General features: G+C 40.5%; 1 long non-coding RNA gene across 2 annotated transcripts; it reads right to left on the reverse strand.

Moving 5' to 3' along the window:
• Nucleotides 1–19,358: 19,358 nt before the first annotated feature.
• Nucleotides 19,359–20,304, reverse strand: LOC110644024 (uncharacterized). Of its 2 annotated transcripts, none has more exons than XR_009148821.1 (2): nt 19,866–20,304; nt 19,359–19,754 (listed from the first exon to the last, which is right to left on the reverse strand). It is a non-coding gene; the product is annotated as an uncharacterized LOC110644024 (long non-coding RNA). The 2 variants fall into 2 exon arrangements; XR_009148822.1 differs by having other exon boundaries at nt 19,359–19,767.
• Between the last annotated feature and the right edge of the window lie 272 nt (nt 20,305–20,576).

Raw genomic sequence — 20,576 nt, forward strand, 5'->3', positions numbered from 1 at the left:
TGCGTGAAGAGCGTAGGGAAGCATATCATGCCAATCCCTATATGTAACCGTCATTTTCCGGATTATCCTCTTGAGATTTTTGTTTGCGGCTTCCACCACTCCATTCATCTGGGGACGGTATGGGGAGGAATTGAGATGTCAGATTTTGTATTGATCACACAATCTCTAAATCTTTGGACCAATGAGATTCTTGGCGTTATCAGTGACGATTTCATTGGGGAGACCATGCCGGCAGATGATATCGTTTCTGAGGAATTTGAGAAACGTGTTCTGTGTAATATGGGCATATGACGTGGCTTCGACCCATTTAGAAAAATAGTCGATTGCTACCAGGATAAACCTGTGCCCATTGGATGCCTTAGGGTTGATGGGACCAATCACATCGATGCCCCACATTGCGAAGGGCCATGGTGAGACAAGGTTGAACAACTTGTGAGGTGGCACATTTATCGGATCTGCATAAATCTGACACTTATGGCACTTTCGGAAATACTCGATGCAATCATTTTCCATTATAGTCCAAAAATACCCACGTCGCATGATTTGCTTAGCCATCATGTGCCCATTGGCATGGGTTGCACAATTTCCCTCATGAGTCTCAAAAAGGATCTTCTTCGCCTCTTTTGCATCCACACATCTCAACAATTCGCCGTTGGGGCTCCTCTTGTATAGGGTTTCTCCACTGGGGAAGTATTCCAATGCTAATCTCCGAATCATCCTCCTTTCGTTTTTGCTCGCCCAGAAGGGAATCCTGTGATTTTGCAGTGAAACAAGATGTCATGATACCAATGTTTACCATCAGGTTCTTCTTCAATCATGAAGCAATAAGCTGGCTCATTCCTTGTCTTAATCTTTAATATCTGAGTCATCTGCCCTTCTTCGATTTGAGCCATAACAGCTAGAGTAGCTAAGGCATCAGCAAATTGATTCTTGTCTCTGCTGAGATGAGTGAAAGAGATTTCTTCGAATTTCTTAATCAGCTCCAGTAAGTATTTCTGATAAGGGATCAGCTTCGGATCTTTAGTTTGCCATTCTCCCTTGACCTGATAAATAATCAGGGCTGAGTCTCCGTATACTTCCAACTTCTTGATTTTCATTTCGATGGCAGCCTGTAGACCCATCACACAAGCTTCGTATTCCGCGACGTTGTTGGTGCAGTCAAATCTCAACTTGACAGCTATCGGAAAGTGTTTTCCATCCGGGGATATCAATACGGCTCCAACTCCATTGCCGAACAAATTGACAGCTCCGTCGAAGTACATTTCCCATACATCAGCTGGCCCCTCTTCTTCGCAGTCTACTTCATTAATATGCTCATTAGGGAACTCAAAATCCAGAGCTTCATAATCCCGGATAGGATTTTCTGCTAGGAGGTCGGCGATCACGCTACCTTTCACCGCCTTTTGGGTCATATAAACTATGTCATATTGGGAGTATGACCTGCCACTTGGCTATCCTGCCTGGCACGAATGAGCTTTCGAATACATATTTGATAGGATCCATCCTGGAGATGAGCCATGTCTTGTGATTCAACATGTAGTGTTTGAGGCGATTTGCCGTCCAGGCTAACGCGCAGTAAGTTTTCTCTAGGAAAAAGTACCTCGACTCGCAATCATTGAACTTTTTGCTCAGATAATAAATAGCCCTCTCTTTTCGACCAGTATTATCATGTTGTCCCAAAACACATCCCATCGAGTTCTGTTGAGCTGCCATATACAGGATCAGAGGCCTCCCCGCCACGGGTGGAACCAATACGGGTGGGCTTGACAGATACTGCTTGATTGTCTCAAAAGCCTCTTGACAAACTGAATCCCATTGAGTGGTGTTGTTCTTTCGGAGCAGTCTAAAAATAGGCTCGGCCTTAGCAGTGAGATTGGAAATAAACCTTGATATGTAGTTCAATTTTCCCAGGAAACTGCGCACCTCCCTTTCTGTTCTTGGGGATGGCATTTCTTGAATAGCTCGAACCTTGTCTTCTGTTCTTGGGGATGGCATTTCTTGAATAGCTCGAACCTTGTCTGTATCTACCTCTATTCCCTTCTCGCTCACTATGAATCCCAACAATTTCCCTGACCTAGCTCCAAATATGCATTTGGCAGGGTTCAGTTTCAACTGATATTTCCTGAGTCTCCCAAATACTTTCCTCATCACCTGCACGTGGCTCTCTTCTCCCCTAGATTTGATGATCATATCATCCACGTACACCTCTACTTCTTTATGCATCATATCGTGGAATAATGTGACTATAGCGCGTTGATAGGTAGCACCGGCATTCTTCAACCGGAAAGGCATGACCCGATAGCAAAATACTCCCCATTGAGTGATAAAAGCAGTTTTCTCTTTGTCTTCATCATCCATTGGGATTTGATTGTACCCAGATGCCCCATCAATGCATGAACACCTGCCTAATCCCGCAGCATTGTCTACTAATACATCAATGTGGGGGAAAGGGAAATCATCCTTCAAGCTTGCTCTATTAAGATCCCTGTAATCAATGCACACCCTAACTCTCCCGTCCTTCTTCATTACCGGGAGAACGTTAGCTATCCATTGGGGATATTTGACTACTTCCAGGAACCCAGCATCATACTATTTCTTGACTTCATCCCGAACTTTGAGCAGTGTGTCAGGATTCATTCTTCTTAGTTTCTGCTTCACAGGGATTGTCCCCGGAATAAGGGGAATTTTGTGCGTCACTATCTGGGGGTCTAAACCAACCATATCATCATAGCTCCAGGAAAATACGTCCAGGAATTCTCTAAGCAAACTGATCATGTCTCCCGATTCTTCACTCTCCACTATCTTAAGCTCCCTTTTTACTTCTTCAGTGCCTAAGTTTATGGTGCGTGTTTTGTCTCCACAAGGCACTAGGGAAGGTTCATCCTTTTCACCTCTTTCTTCTGTAAGATCTTCCTCAGATTCACTTGAAGTAATGGCAGTCATGGGGATTTCAAAATTAACCAGAGGAATTTCTGAGTCTATTGAATTATTAGGTGTTAATTGATGAATGGTCCTGAATGAATGAAAATAGAACATATTATAAGGATGGAATTCAAAAGGAAAGAAAGAGAGAATTGGATTTAAAATGCGCTATTAATTCATTAATATTTATGCCATAAGAAAAAGGTCCATTTACAGAGTTACACTTGCCACCATGGACAAAATGATCAAGTGTAGATAACCAAAGGTACTTTACTCGAGATTGAGTACAGGGATGTCCTCTGCTGTCCAGTTGTCTAGCTCTTGCCCCTCAGCTATTGGCGAGACCAGAGCCTCATACAAGGAATCCAGGTGGACGACATCAATGGATGGTTCATTAGGTGATTCTTCCACATCTGCCGGATTTTCAATAACCGGTTTAGTGAAGATCTCTGTGATTCTCGGGACTACCTTCTGGTCAAATCTTTGATCCCGAAGCATTTTCCTCATCCAGAATCGCTCATCCATAAGGGCATCTTCCTCATATCCCAAACCACAACGGCTTACCTTCTGGATAGCCGGTATGGGTTCCACGATTCCCTGTAATGTGGCGCCTAGGCCTTTGCTTTCTTCGTACCCACTCCTCGACATTATCTTGGCTACCATAGCCATAGCCCCTTCATTTCTGGTTTCTTGTAACTCAAGGGCCTGGAAGGAGCTTTCCAACGACTCCTCAGCCGCTTCCACATAAGGGAGTGATTGTGGCTTGGTGACCAAAATGGCTTCTTCTCCTCTTACAGTGATGATTTTGCCGTCCATAATGTATTTTATCTTCTGGTGCAGAGTTGAGGGAACGGCGTTCGCAAAATGGATCCACGGCCTCCCCAGCAACATAGTGTAGGCCAGTTCAATATTCATCACCTGGAATGTGACGTTGAAGGTACATGCGCCAATTTGGAGTGGTAAATCAATATCTCCCAACACTTCTCTTCTGGTACCGTCAAAGGCTCTTACCACCATAGCACTTTGACGTATATCTGATTGGTCAACTGGCAATCTAGCCAAGGTAGCACTGGGCAGTACATTGAGAGCTGATCCGTTATCAATAAGTACCTTGGCTACTATACAACCCTTACATTTCACTGTTACATGCAGAGCTTTAGTGTGCCTTAAACCCGCTGGGTCTATCTCGTCTTCCGAGAAAGTAACAAAACTGGATGCCTGGATTTGTCCCATTATCTTCTCAAACTGCCCCGAAGTGATATCGGGGTTTACAAAGGCCTGATCCAGGATTCTCTGCAAGGCTTGTCGGTGCACTTCTGAGCTCAGGATCAGCGATAACAGTGAAATTCGGGCAGGTGTCTTTCTCAACTGCTCCACCACATCGTATTCACTCTGTTTCATTATTTGGAGCAGCAGTTCTTCCTCTTCTTTATGTCCGGCAGGTTCTACTTCCTCCGTTTTCTCAACCTCCTCTTCTGTATTCTTTAGTGACTCTCCCATTTTTACTTTCCCTTTTCTCTTTTCTTTCTCTTCGTTCCCGTAACACCTCCCACTTCGAGTTATGAACTCGACCTCTTTCTCAAGCGAGGAGGATTTTGTGGAAGCGACGGGCTGAAGATTAACCTGGGGAGTAGTACTGGTGGTAGGTCCGGCATAAGTCATTTTAAAATGCTCATGAGGAGTAAAACATGGTTTTGGTGGTGCCGGAGGCAAGGCAAGATTAGGAGCTGATGTATTGCTTGACGCTCCTTGAGTGAAAACTTGGAAATTATAGTTCGAAGGCACAGCGTGAATATTGGTGACAGGGAGCCGAGGCAGAGTTCGGATAACGGTTACTGGAGGTGAGGCTACTGGGGGTGAGAAGGTGATTCTGGGTTTAGGGGTAGAAGCATTCCGGCTGTATCTAGTTGTGTTTACTCCCCCTTCCGTCTTCGACCTTGTCTGGCATCTCAGAACTTTGAGGGATAGCAAGTTCTGAACCTCTTGCTTGAATCCCTCACAGCCCCGCAGCTCATGATCAGCTGCCCCTCCATGGTAAGGACATCCCGTATCCTTTACTGACCCTGATACCTGAGGGCAAAGGTAACCTTCCTTCATTGCTACGACAAAAATATCCTCAAAGTGAGGAATCAGCTCGTCTACCTCCGGTGTCGACCTTTCTCCGTCAGGCTCTATCATATTTACACCATTGCCCGCATTATGGTTGGGCAATGGGTTTGATGTAACATTAGGAAGGGAACCATTTCCCTCAATTTTCAGCCACCCGTTATGGATTAGAGTGTGTACTCTCCCCCTGAGTGCTCCACAGTTATCAATTGAATGCCCTTGTGCCCCTCCATGATACTCACAACGGGCAGTGGCATCATACCACCTGGGATATGGAGGCTGAATTGGGTCTAGGGGAACTGGTACAATCTGGTTTATACCGATAAGGTATCGGTATATTTCACTGAGCGGGAGGGGAAGAGGTAGATCAGGGTTTCTTGGGGGTCTTGGGTTGTTTTGTGGTGGTCTCGGTTGAGCAGGAGGAAGAAGTGGTATAGGTTGGTAATTTGTATGTGGGGGATACTATGGGCGCGGGTGTGGATAATTCGGGAAAGGAGGAGGAATGTTTGCGATGGTTTGGCCATGAGGGGAAGGATATGGCCGGTAGTTATTTTGGGGAAGTGGGGAGTAATTATTCTGCCGGGTGATGGAATGCACATCACCCTCCTTTTTCTTGCCAAAATTAGCAGTCTTCTTTGCAGGGTTCTCAGCCAACTCCTGCAGTCGTCCCATTCTTAAGTTGGCCTCTATTCTTTCACCGGCCTAGATGATGTCGGAGAAGCTGTTGGAAGTGTTTTCAATCATCAAGTTGAAGTAAGGAGCTTTCAAAGTCTCGATGAACAGAGAGCATAGCTCATTGTCGGTCACCGGGGGGTGTACTTCTGCCGCCTTTTCTCTCCATCTCTGGGCATACTCCTTGAAGCTTTCCCTGTCTTTCTGCACCAGGTTCTAGAGGTCCCTCCTTGTAGGGGCCACATCGCAATTAAATTTATACCGTCTTAAGAAGGCATCAGCTAAATCCTTCCAGGAGCGCAGTTTGCTCCTGTCCAACTGAATGCACCACCTCAGGGCTGCCCCGGAGAGGCTCTCATGAAAGAAGTGGACTAGCAGTCTGTCATCATCTGTTAGAGCGGACATCTTGGCGATATAGGTGGCCAAGTGAATGCGAGGGTCTGAATTCCCAGTGTACTTATCGAAATCAGGGACTTTGAACTTGGGCGGCACCACCACATCAGGAACCAATCTGAGCAATGCCACATCGACTGAACCATACATATTCAGTCCTTCGATCGCTCTCAATCTCTCTTCTAGAGCAAATAGTTTCTCGTTTTCTCTCATATTATTTTCTCTTCCCACTGCATGAAATGCTCCCCCAGTTGGGAGATAAGGGGTGGAGTGAACTGGAGGGATTAGAATTGAAGGGTATGGGTCAGTGTTTGAAACGGTTGGGTATTGAGAGTAAGGTAGGTCATTATTCATGGTAACCGGATTGACAGTGATTGTCGGGTCCGGAATAGGCGACTGAAAGGTAAAAGAAGTTGAAGCTTGGTGAGGATCCATTGTTGTAGGAGGTGGAGGAGGTAGTGGTAAGTTAGGTTCCGAAGTAGGTTTATTCTGGAACATTTCCCTCATTAGTCTCATAAGTTCTGAGACCTGATCCTTCAATTCGGAAACCTGCCCTTGTAGGTTCTGTACTTGTTCCCGATCTTCCATTATCTTCTTTGTTCGAGATCTTGTTAAGTACACTCGCTTGGGTTGAACCGTGTGCTTGGTCAAACTTGCCTTGTTTGAAGCAATGTTGATTTTCTGTAAGGAGTCGAAAAAAGGTTTTTAATGAATTTCGAATTTTGTAAAAAAACTAAAAGTCCTGGTCCGGACGAAGGATACAATGGCATTTGTGAGCCAGAATGAAATCTGCGAAAGGATGATTGCATCAACTTTATCATGGCATCGTTCGATAGTCTGACTGTGAATGACTGGATTGAATGCGCATTTATGATACCTGTCCATATAGCGCATTCAATTTTTTCACATAACCCTAGCGAGGGAGTTCCTACGGGAGTCATACTATTCATTCACAATTTTGCTAAACAATGGTCCAAAAATCATTTTATTAACTGAATAATTTGTACACTGATTCTTTACATCGGCCTAGGCTCAGGAGGTTCTTTATAATGAGATGACATTTTCTGAGATACTCATATAACCTTTCTTCTTGTTTGGCGGGGTCGAATGATTTCAGAGCGTACTCGGATTCAGGTAATAGTTCTTGTTTTTCCTGTGCTATCGTTCTCTCCAGCTGGTCAACATTCTCTTTCAGCTCTTGATAAAGAGCAACTTGTCTTTCTTTCTCCTTCCTTTCCTTAGCACATTCTTTCAAGATATCGTTGATGAGTAGTGCCTGTTCTTTCAATTCGAGCTTCTTCTTTTTGTTTTCTTGTTCATACTCTTCAACGAGTATTTCTTGGTATTTTATTTTTTCCTGAAGCTTACTATTTTGTATTTCTACTTCTTTTACCACAGCTTGGAGAGAGTCTTTTTCCTTTTCCCATCGTTCCTCTTGCTCTTCGAACCCTATCTTTTCAGCCCTTGCCTCTTCCCTGAGTCTTCTCACCTTTCTTTTAAGGTTCTGCTGTTGGTCCTCCAACTGTTTTATTTGTTCTTGTAATTGTGAGTTCTCGGTATTTGCCTTTTGTAGTGAGTCAGCCAGACGATTATCAGCTTCTTCTAATAGGACGTTTCGGTGAGGGTCGCTGTCTTCGAATTCTGTAGTAGAGTGTTCTCGGTCCCTTTCAGCCCTCCATTCAAGATAATCGCGTGTGGCACTTGGACCTTTAGGTGACCTTTCCATCAGAGAGATATTTTCCCAAGATCTGCGAGCCATTTTCAACCCTTCCTCTTCTTTGAGCTCATGGTAGAAATGACCTTGGTGGTATTTTCCAATGTTAATTCTGGACTGTGTTGAGCCAAACTGCCTCATTACCAATGCCGGAGAGTAACTTGTGTATCCGGTCACTCCGATTAGGGATACCGACTGATTACCTCCCGTGCTGATAAAAACGGATTGGCCTGATGCCCACAGTTTCCTCCAACAGTAATACTGTTGTTCATTCTTCGGACTGATTACCAACCGGGTCATCTTCTCGATGGGAGGCTGGTCAAGGTACCAAGTCAATCCTTTTGTCTCCACAGGACACATGTGACTGATAATCCATATGTACAACAATTGAGAACAACACTTAATGGACCATTTGCCCTGTTGTCTACAGTAGGTAAGGGTTAATAAGGTCTCCGCAAGAATTGCCGGTATCGGATTGACCTCCTGCTTTTCTACTGCCCAGAATACTTCCACCGTGCTGCAGGTTATGATTCCCGATGGTCCCGGGAACAAAATCAGGCCATAGATTCCCAAGGCGAGTGTCACTGAAGCTCGATCCCACTGTTTCTCTTGGATGTATTGATCTAACCACTTCTTGAGATGTGTCCAATACCAACCATGCGTGTTTCCTTTGACAGTTTCTTTTGACTTTACTTCTTCTGGGGAAGTACCCATCATATGTGCCAATCGTTTCCAAGCCTGTCTATGCTCGAGATGAAGGTAGATCCGATTTTGCGTCAGGTAAGGAATCTCTAGTAATGTCTGATATTCTTCCATAGTGGGAACTGTATCAATATCATTGAAAGAGAATACTCTGTACTTAGGACTCCAAACTGACAACATGGCCTTTAATGTCGGGATTTGGACCTTGACTCGCATTAGGGTTGCAATCCTCCCATACTTCTTCTCAAATCGTGCCTTGACCTGATTGGGAAGCGACCTCCAACCATTAGACAGACCCTCAAGGCTGTTCATTCTGACCTCAATTTTATTCAGATCCAATGAAGGTAGTAAGCTAGCATGTGCCTTGGAAAAATCATTTTGTGGGGGTACTGGAGTATGAGCTGATTTGGACCAAAGTTTAGCATTTTGAGCTTCTTCTGCCGACTGACTCGAGGATGCCATGATAAAAATGATGCCTATCCTTTTTACAGACTTTTGGTTTGGTGATGCCTGCAGAAAAACTCGTTAGCAGGATAAATTCAGGTAATCTTGTATTATATTGTTGGCAGAGTGGTACCTACACATTTATCAAAGTAGGAAAATGTGTAGGTTTTCTTAACAATATGATTCAAGATTACCCTTAAAAATAAGAACAAAATAGAATAAACATAATAGGGTAAGAGTAAGTATGCCCCTTTTGTCCTAGGATAGGGAGACTCCTGATACCGGATGAGTGCTACCTAATTGGATAGTTCTATCTTATAAGGTAGCTTACTACGGCTTCCAGCTATCGTGATAGTTTAGCTCAGGATCTAGTTTTCTAAGAGCCACAGGTTCCCAAATTGCCCCTCATCAGAACAAGAGAGCCTCATTCTATCCCCATGATATTATCGGGAAAATTCCACGGATATCACAGTGAATAGAACGAGTTTCAATTTGAGCAAAAGCCTTCACGGATATTAACGGGGTAGAACCCACAGGTACCGCTACATGACCCCCTCCTACTTTCCTAAAAGGGTAAGAAAGCCCGGGTATAGGGCTGAAGTGTGTGAGGACATCGTGTGAGTGTTCAGTGTGTGAAGAGACATCTTTACCTCTTCCCAATTCAGGGGGATTTTATTTTTCCCATTTTTCTTTTTTTTTTCTTTTTTTTCAAACGAAGAGCACTGTAAGGAGTAAAACAAGCAAAACAAGCAGAACAGTTAGTAGGAATAAACAAAAATTAACACATAAAATATTACCGGGTGAGCCCACCTAACTATAATTTGATTGAAAAATTAAATCTACTTTTGGACCTCTAGACCGGGGTTGAGTTGGAACACTATCCCCAGTGGAGTCGCCAAGCTGTCGCAAGGTGTTTTGCGGTCGCCTGAACGAACCCTCACCGAAGTGGAAAAGAATGAGGAGTCGCCACTTTAGTTTTGAGGGAAACTAAAGAAAACCATTTGTGAAGATAAATTGAAATAAAACCACTTCAAAACAGAGATTCTAAGTTTGGGGTCCGTAAACGGGTGGGGAAGGTGTTAGGCACCCCACCTCGTCCCTTAATTAGGGTAAGTAGATTTAACTTCGCACTCTTTATAAATTAGTTAGGAGGGCTTGAATGGAAATGTTAATCCTTTTGACAAAAGGAATATTTGATTTTTCACTAATTCGGATTACCCAGATACATAAGTAAATGAGACAACCTTAGTGAGTTACTGTTGTATGTTAGTTTTGTTTGAAGGGCTATTTTGTTAGAATCCAATTTTTGAAATTGGATGAGAACTCTCCTCCGATCTCTTTTAAATATTTATTTAAATTTTAGATTGAGAACCGGATAAGAACTCTCCTCCGATCTCTTTTAATATTTATTTAAATTTTAGGTTGAGAACCGGATAAGAACTCTCCTCCGATCTCTTTTAATATTTATTAAAATTTTTTAAGCTTGAGAACCGGATAAGAACTCTCCTCCGATCTCTTTTAATATTTATTAAAATTTTTAAGCTTGAGAACCGGATAAGAACCCTCCTCCGATCTCTTTTAATATTTATTAAAATTTTTAAGCTTGAGAACCGGATAAGAACCCTCCTCCGATCTCCTTTAAAATATTTGTTAAAATTTTAGATTGAGAATCGGATAAGAACTCTCCTCCAATCTCTTTTAATATTTGTTAAAATTTTTAAGATTGAGAATCGGATAAGAACTCTCCTCCGATCTCCTTTAAAATATTTGTTAAAATTTTAGATTGAGAATCGGATAAGAACCCTCCTCCGACCTCTTTTAATTAAATGGTAGTCGGATAAGGATTTTTTCGATCTCTCTAAATTTTACCTATCGAGAGGGCCTAAGGCTAAGGGTTCTGACGTTCAAAGGTGTCAGGGGGTCTGCGCAAGACTTCTTTAACTTATTGGTACCTTAGGACTGGGCAGGGGATGCCAAACCGAATCCTCCGACCTTCCTATATGGTCGCCTCACCAACATTTTTTGGTAGCCGATCTATTCCATTTAGTTATTCAGGGTTTGGTTTTACTCTGTCTTATGACGTCTTGCCCTATGACCTACTGAGTCATTCTAGTGACTCAGCTTTACCATTTTCCAGGCTTATTATTCAGACCTTTCATTATTTCAAAAGGACTCTTAAGTTGCCGTTACCCACATCTCATCCAACCACTTATGTATCACTTGGAACTAGATGACTTATGCTCAGAAATAATAAAGATTAACAAAGGTATCGACACGGAAATAAACTAGAGCACGACCTTTCTCTGTATCTTTCTAGCGTGATATGAACTTAAAGAAAATAACATACGTAAAGAAAGAAGAATGGAAATGCGTAAAACAAGAACTAAACTTAATAAAATGGCAACATGAATACTGACCTGTAAGGAGTCGATTCTAGTGAACTAACCGAGAATCACAAAACGCAATAAGATTGCAAGTTGATAGCCGGGAGACTAAGGTTCGCCTTGGAACAAAGAGTGCTTCACTAAATGCACTCGAGTCAGAATAATACCCGAGTTTAAATGAGATTGAACATGGGCGATGGAAGTGAAAATAAAGATAACAAGGAACTGAAAAATGTTAACGCTACGAGATAATGAACGAGCTGAAAATGGAGAGTTTCAGTGTTCAAAATCTTTTAAGAAAACACTTCAGAAAACTGGTTCTAAAAGTTCTTCTTATGAAAGCAGAGTAACGATCTGAATTAAATTTCAGAGTTATTCCGCTATAGTAACTTCCTCCTTTTTTTTCGTCCTTTAAACAGTTTTTCATGCAGGTATTTATAGGGACCGGGTGTTCCCCTTGAAGGGTCAGGATCTATCTTGAAGGAGATGGAGGGTCAAGATTTCAAAGGACATAATCCTAAGCTCAAGAATTAAAGAGAATCAGAATAGACGGCCGAGATCCACTGCAGAATATTTGTCTTTTTCCTTCTCTAATCCGACGGTCCCAAATTCTCTTGTCCGGGGCGATCCAAGGGCTAGGAGTGAAAGGCGCTGGTGAGGGTTAGCCACTGGCGATCCGGCCGAGATCCACTGGAGAGTCCCGCTATCCAATGCATTACCTGGAACATCGTGAGCATTAAATGCTCGGACGAGTATAAATAGGGGTGGGGTTAGCCAGTTGCTCCTTCATGTCATTTTCAGTCTCTCGTAAACAACCTCCAAATTCTCTCATTTTCTCAAGTTCCTCCGACACCGATCAAGCTCCGGTAAGGGTTTTGATCTTTCTTTTAGTTTAAATTTTCTGTTTTGAAAATGAGCGGTGCCGAGGGTCAGAGAGCGGCAAGCCCCCCTTCCATTCAGTTCTCGTGGTCGTCCGATGATGTAGAGGTGGTCAGACCAAGCGCGCAAACTGAACCTGTTAGGGCCTCCGCCCCAATTCAGGGGCAGGCGACATCTTCGAAACGAACACATTCTTCAGGGAGAGAAAACCTCCCCATGGACGAGCTACCGTCCATTCTTAAAGAAACTGACCTACAATCGTTCAGCCAAGAATACAACATTCACCCTGACTTATTCGAACTCATTAAGTGTCACGACGATCTTCGAGCCGATCACTTCTTTGAGGGAAATGACATGATCATGGTGTACGAAGAGCAGTTAAAAGCCGGGCTGCGGTTCCCTTTAGACGACTTCTTCAAAGAAGTTCTGAAATTTCACCAAGTATGCATCGCCCAAGTTCACCCGAACTCGTGGCGGATCCTTGTGGCCTTCCGTGGCCTGTGCCGCGCTAAGGGAATTAGTCCTACTGCCAAGGTGTTCGCCGACCTTCATAGGTTAACTCGTCGAAAGGACGACGAGTATTGATTTTTCCAGGCGAAACCCCACTGCGGGCTTTTTACCGATCTGCCGTCCTCCCTTAAGAATTGGAAGAACCGCTTTTTTATCCTGAGAAGCAAAATCCCAAATGGTTTTGAGGGTTTCCCACGCTGTTGGCTGCACCAGGGTCCATTAATTCTGAGGCACCTTGCCCTGAATAGGGAAGAGGGCGCAATGGTGATGGATTTGAAAGAGCAGGCGAGCAGAGAGAAGTTCTCTTGCCTGGATGCGGTGACTGCCGAGCTGCACCATTGGACTATGGAATTGATCACCGGCAAAGATCGCGGGCTTCAGCTCTCTGACCTCGGCATCGGTATTTTCTACATCTCAGATCTCAGGACCTTAGCGATCTCACTGACCTCTTCTTTGTGCAGATATGGCAAGCGGCGAAGCCTCCAAGGAGAGCCGGAAGCGAAAGAGGGAGATCTCCCAGAAGGTACGGGAGATGAAGCGAGCCGAGGAGATGCAGACACCTCGTCACGAGCCCGGGGAAATACGAGAAGGCTCGTCTCAACCTTCGGGATCGGTGATCGTAGAAGTGGTCCGATCCCCTCCTCGCCGGGAAGAGCCGCCTCCACCCCCTCCAGTTGCTCTGAGCGCAGATGAGGGTCCTTCTCAACCTAACGTGAGAACCCTCTCCCGCGGTGCCCAAGTCTTAGTCCACTCACTGGAGAAGAATCGTACAGTTCGAGAGAACCCTGGTTTCGCCAAGGTCTTGGCGTCCTCTATCTGTCTTCAAGAAGATCGGGATAGGCTGTCTCCGGATAACCTTGATGATATCTTGACTCGATCCATGAGCCTGAACGTGGAGTGCCTGGTGAACCAGCACATCATACGGGAGAAGGCGCATCGCCTGGGTAAAGAGGTCGAGAGGATGGGTCATGAAGCAGCTTCCCTCCGATCTTAAGTTTCATCCGCTCAGGGCTACATATCTCAAATTGAGGGGCGAATGAAGTTCTATGAGGACAAGCTGGCCGAGCAAGCTCATGTCCTGGCTGAGCGAGATCATGCTCTTGAAGAAGTGCAAGCGCTCCGGGCCGATGAAGCTGCTCAACTTGCTCACTTTGCTGAGGAGCTCAAAGCGAAAGAAGAAGAGATGGTGACCGGAGTGGCCGGCGCTTATGTGAATGCTCACAGAGATCTCCTGGCCGAGCTCAAAAAGCGTTATCCTGAGGAGGACTTCTCTTGGATGGCCAACCTGGCTCCCGAGGATGAAGGTGAGGATAGCGAGGAGGAGGCTGAGGGTGAGAGAGGAGATGGACAAAATGTAGATCAGGCTGGGGGTGATCCTACAGCTGAATAACTTGTACAAATTTTTGAAATGAAATGAAATGGAATACCTCTTTTATTCGATGGATGGTTGTGATCGGAAAATTTCTAAATTATTTAAACACTTGATTATCTGAGTATGTTGAAATAACTGAAAGTGATTATTAACCTAAGTGTGAGAGATCCGAAAACACAATGAGCATGAGATCGGTAGGGAACCAACGCTAAACGGGACTTGATTAAAATTAGAAATTTGGCTTGAACATTTAAGATCGGGATCATTATTAAATCGGAACGGAATCTTTGATTATTCTTAAACTTTTGAAAGGGAGATCGGCAACAAAAATGGTAACAAAGACCTAGTGTCAGTTCAATTTCGTTTGTCAACAGAGATCAAGAATATACTTGACTGGTCAGGAGATTCGACAATGGGTTTGAGAGATCGGTGAGTGATTTAATAGACCAGTAAGGCTTTGACTGATGTGAGGACTTAGTATTGATTCAATTCCTTGTGAGGAGAGATCGAAAATGTGGTTATCTAGCAAAAAGAGATCGGAAATGTGGTTAGCTGTCAAAGGGAGATTTAGTACTGGGGATCGGTTTCAAAGTTTATTAATTTTGAAAATCGGCCAAAATATGGTGTCAACATCTACTCTTTCACACTTCTAAATGAAAGAATCCAACTCTAGATATTCAAAAACTCAAGGAAATCTTTTCAAAGAGCTCCATGTATGCCCCAAAATTGAGAGAGAGAGAGGAAAAAAAACTTTTAAGTGTTTTGGCAGCAAAATAAGTTTTAAACCCTTTTTATATCCTCTTTGTCGATAGACTTTCGGTTGTCAAAAGTTCAACTTTCGATTGCTGGAGTCTATTCTGTCCAAAAGAGCTTTTAGACAGGAAAAAGGATTTCGACTATTGAAAATCCATACTTCGACTGCCGAAACTCCTTCTGCCATAAATACTTACTTAAAATTTTTTTGGAAATAAAGCCTTTAAAATATTTTTCATTCTTAAATACATTTTGAGTACATCACATATACATGTATATACTTTCACATCTTATTGCCACTCCCTTATTAGTAAAGTTTTTACTTTTCACTAGAATATTCTGTCAATGACAGATATTCGATATCAAAAAATGACAGGTATTACAAACCTAAAATTATTTCATATGTTTAATTAATATTTTAATTATTACTACTTATTTTTTATTATGAAATCCTCATATAAAAGTTCACTCTACATAAAAAGCAATAAAAATTAAATAAAAAGTAGTCAACAATCAATTTAAGATATTATTTATTTTTATATATTAAAATTAAAAATATATAAATTAAAATTATTTATATATTAAAATTATTATTAGTCATGTGCTTTTTGTTATACCACACTCACACATACATTCATTTCTCTACTCAACAATGTTATTTTTCTCATATTTTTTCTAGTACAATTAAGTTTACCTGAGGCTTGAATTTAAAATCTCATGATTTTGAAAATCACTCCAATATCACTATATTAAAGTTAATTGCTATTTTTCTCCACAATTATTGCCTCTATTCTAATTTTCATTTTGAAATCTTGAACCCATAAAATGTGGGTTTTCCCTAAATTTTCATGTATTGAAACAAACAAATTTTTTTTTAAAAGAGGCCATAAATTAATAATATTTAACCTTTAACATTATAAAATGTAGAAAAATTAGTAAGTACATTTCAAAATACAAAAATTTAATTGCTTTTATAAAAGCAAATTTTTTTTAGAATTTGTGAAAACTAAATTTCACAATCGTGTGATTTTAAATATATTTCATAATTTCTGTACAATTTTGGAAATTGTAATGTGTAAAGAGGTAACAAAATTCTAATTAAAAAAATAACAAAATTCTAAATTTGGGAGAAAAATAGTTCGAATAGTTTAACACGATGCATGACATAATTCTTTACCTCTAGAAAATACGGTTTTGTATTAAGCCAAAAAAAAAAAATCGTACGTTCCGGTTGGCTCGTTGAGCTTGAGTATGACGGCGTGAAACGGGACTTGAAGGCCAATAGAAAGAATACAAGTAGATCTGCGCACAGTGTCCTTGTGAAGCCAACCGTCCTCGAATAAAATCTTATAACCGACCAAAGCGCTTCAACCGCCTTTCGTAGTCCCAGCCTAGCCGAGAAGAGGGGCTTCCATTGGGAGATGCCATGTCTGTCACAGTGCCACGTATGAGTTATATGAAATGCCACGTTCATATCGATGTGCCGGATTAGCTGGTGGAATTTCTTTTGCTCCATCTCGGAAGATCTCTTTAATTTTATTCATGGATTTTATTTTATTTTATTTTATTTTTTAATTGCTGACATCATAAATACTAAAGATTTCCTTCGCTTTAGTAATGTGAAATCGCCGTTTCCGTTTTTTAAACTTAATATACAGATGGGTGATTACGATTACATTTACACTTTACACTTGTGGGCTTTGGCTTTTTCTGCTCATAAATTGATTATTTAACATAAAGATATTGAAGAATGAGATTAGAAAGATCATCCCCTTGGATTAATTAGTCAAAATTAAACTTGATAAATTAACAAAAATGTCTATTCATAAAGATTATGCTTTAGCAGCAAGGACGACAGCCCCACCAAAAATTAATATTAATAAAGATTATGCTTTACAGCATTTCTTGCCAAAGGCAACAGAAACAGACAGTGCAAGTGCAACAGCTAATTAGGTCGTCAACTTGTTGTTCAGCTTGGCATTAAACTCCAAGTCACATGTTCTAATTCTCCCTAAAATTCATTTCAGATTAAAACTGTCAGAATTTGAAATCGGTCACCCTCTCTATTCAGAGAGTGAAAGTGAGTTTGTTTATAATATATAATGCTACTGAGAGAGAGAGAGAAAAAAAAACAATATAAAATTACAAAGGAAAACAACATGACCATCTAAAGGAGATGAAGTGTATAGGATGTAATGGAAACTGAAATAGAGAAGGAGTGGATGGGTGCGTGCTCAGCTCGCTGCCAATCAAGAACTTGTTTGGCACGTAGCCTGGGCTCAGCCAAAGGTTGGATCTTTGCTTACTTCATGTTCTTATGATGGGCGTGTCATAATGTGGACGGAGAGCAATGGGAATGAGTGGATTCAAGCTAACGAGGTTAGTCTTTGTTTGGTGTGTGGCTCATCTGATGGAAATATATCAGTTTTAACTACATGCTCAGATGGTAGATGGGACACTTCTAGAATTGATCAAGCTCACAAGTTGGTGTAACTTCGGTTTCTTGGGCACCATCGACAACACTTGGTGCTTTTGTTGGTTCTGGTTTGCTTGACTCTGTTCAAAAGCTTTGCTTTGGTAGTTGATAAGGGTACATCTCATCCAAGAAATAAAATTTTAGGAACTTCATCCTCCATTTTATATCAAAGAGAATTAACTCTAAAATAATGATTTTATTATTTATAAAATATTTCTTTTCTTTTAATATCAAAACAAAATAAGAAAAATAATTTTTATTTTTTTTAATATTTTGTTCTTATTATTTTCCACACTGTATTTTTCTTCCTCCGTAAAAACTACTCGAACATGGGTTTAATTAGTGGAAGCCTAGTTCAAAATTTAACCAGCCTTGAATACTTTATATCATGGTGCATAGCTGAAAATATATTCGATTTTTTTTTTTTTTAGTGCATGCCTATTACAAACTTCAATTTAAGGGCGTAGGTAAATGAGTTAGTCAAGATAAGAGTCAATGAGAAGTAAAATAGACTTACTCGACCAATCAAAAAATTAAAACTAACTAATTAAATAGCTAGCGCTTCATTTTTATAAGCCTTTCCTTTTGAATTCTTTGTAATATTTCAATGTGAGACTTTTGATAATGCCATTGGCAGCCTCACATATTTTTACTATCCTAGTTCTCATAATTTCCAAAATAAAGGGAAAAGAAAGAAGGAACTAAACCTAATCATAACATCAAATTTAAAAAAGGAATGCAAATATCTCTTACATTTCACCAGCATGACTAAACCTATTTTCTCAATAAATGGATAATCAAACTTGCAGTAATTATAAAGCTTTCTACTGGTTCTTAGGTGCATTCATCTTGTCTTGAGATAGTAAAGCTTGGCCCTCCTCACTTTCTTCTTGTCTATCACCTTTATTTCCTTTTTGTTAAGTGAGTACAATAGGAAGAGGGTATATATCTTATAATTAGGTAGATACATCACTCACAATACCTAACATGTTGACAAATTAAAATTTATTGATCTTTGTGACAATTTATAACAAGTTTTGAACAAGATCCACTTGTGCTTCCATAGACTCAAGTCAAATTAGTCTGAGTGATAACATGTTATCAGGATATCACTTTCCATACCAGCACCATCTATCCAATTAATCAGTTGCAAAAAACACTTAGCATACGTAAATGAGGCAAGTCACATGAAAAGGAAATCTTTCATTTCCTCAACCATCGGTGAAGGCTGATGGGAATGCAACACATATCCCCAAGAAGTTGACAAGGGACAACGATACAAAATGGGAAAAAAAAATCGAGTGGCGGAGATTGAAAGAAAAGAAGATAAACACAAATAAAGAGAGACGTAGAATTGAAGAGTGTGTGAGTGAAGAAGAGAGGAAAATAAAATGCCTAGTAGCAGATTTGCAGGTTCTTTGTCAACCCCAAGAGTTAATGTGGCAATCGAAATGGACAATCCCTTCCTTGATCTTATAACCTGTTTTCAATAATTTTTAAGCAGCATTTAGCATTTTGACTAGAGTCAAAATATTATTTCTTTTATTTATACTATTTGATAATATAATATTTTTAAATATTTAGAGAATAATTTATGAAAAGATATCTCTCCTATTTTTTAGAGATTAAGAGAGCATTTTGACTAAGGTCTTTTTACTAAATACTTCTACTTTAACAGCTATATAAATAGCTAACAACTAATAACTAATATCTAACAGTTAAAGATTGATAAATAACTGACAACTACTAAAATAAATAACAGTTATTAAAACAGTTAATATTATCATATTCTTTTTGTTTTATTCTCATAGAGAGTTCATATCATGTGATTAAAAGAGGTTATCTCTTTCTCATATTGCTGCAATCATGAAAATCCATTCGGAAGTTTTGGGGTTATTTGGACGAAAAATTTAGATCAAGCTTAATTGGAAATATAATTAAAAGTTTAAAGGCTTATTTGAAATTCACTATTTTTTTATGCTATGTTACATCTAAAATAATACCATTTTACTTATTAAAAATATTTTAAAGTGAATTTTAAAATTAACATTATTTTATAAATCATTTTAAATCTACATTTAAGTAAGACTTTTTTTCAAAAATAAAGATTTCAATTTAAAAAGTCCATAAAAGGCCTAAGCATATTACACAACAAAGCTTGAACCCATATCCAAATACAAAGGAAATTCTATCTACAAGCTTAAAACTTGTCCAAAACCAGAAAAAGCCCAAAAGCCCAAGTCATTCAAAAAAATCCTAGGCCGAAAAACAGTTCTTCCAAGTTCCACCCGATTGCAAGATCCAGCAACAATCAACACCATCTGTCTTGAATTTCATTTATCAAATTCTTTCAGATCCATAGCCTTCAAAAAATTTCGTAAAAAAAACACCTAAGGGATCATTCTTCATCTCCCAGTCCAAGAAAACCTGCAAGCCATCCCTAATAATAATAATAATAATAATAATAATAATAATAATAACAATAAAAGGTTATAAAATTGAGATCTGAATTCTGAAAGGGAAACAAAAAATACAGACCTAAGACGTACACATGGCGGTGGAAGACGAAGGAAAGGGTCAAAGATTCCTACGAATAACAGAGGTGGTGAGGAGAAGGAGGAATAATCGGAAACCTACGGCATGGGTGGAGTAGGGAAGATAACAAACAATTATATCATACCCATTTAATGAAACAATACTTATTTATCTTCCCCGCTCGCCCATCCCTTACCCTTCCGAAAATCCAAGCTCCTTCTCCTTTTCCTCTCATTGATCTTTGTCAAGTGTGACCTCTCCATTGGCCATGGAGGCCACTTATATAGTGCTGTCGAGTATCCTCTATCAACCCTAAATGACTTTAGATACTCACCATTGGATTTGAGGTTGATTGATTAATCTTGGCCCTTCATTTCGTTTTCTTGGGGTAGCTGCTTGACTTTTTGTGAGTCTTCAAGACCCATAATATGGTCTGGTCCTCTTGCCAGCTTCCTGGAAATTCACTTGCGCTTGCCTGGGGCGCCGTAGCGCATACGCTATACTACACTTCACTAGGAATGGCCCAACATTTCTGGGGCTGGGCTTAATGTATGGGTTAAACCAACTTTGACAAAATTATGATGAACATTTCTGGGGCTGGGCTTAATGTATTGGTTAAACCATTTGACAAAATTATGATGAGTAAGCAGAGGAGAGGAAATAGATTGTGAAAATGATCTGTTAAAAGGGCATTTGGTTTAATTTATAAATCAC

Source organism: Hevea brasiliensis, chromosome 5, assembly GCF_030052815.1.
Source record: "Hevea brasiliensis isolate MT/VB/25A 57/8 chromosome 5, ASM3005281v1, whole genome shotgun sequence".
Classification (NCBI taxonomy): domain Eukaryota; kingdom Viridiplantae; phylum Streptophyta; class Magnoliopsida; order Malpighiales; family Euphorbiaceae; genus Hevea; species Hevea brasiliensis.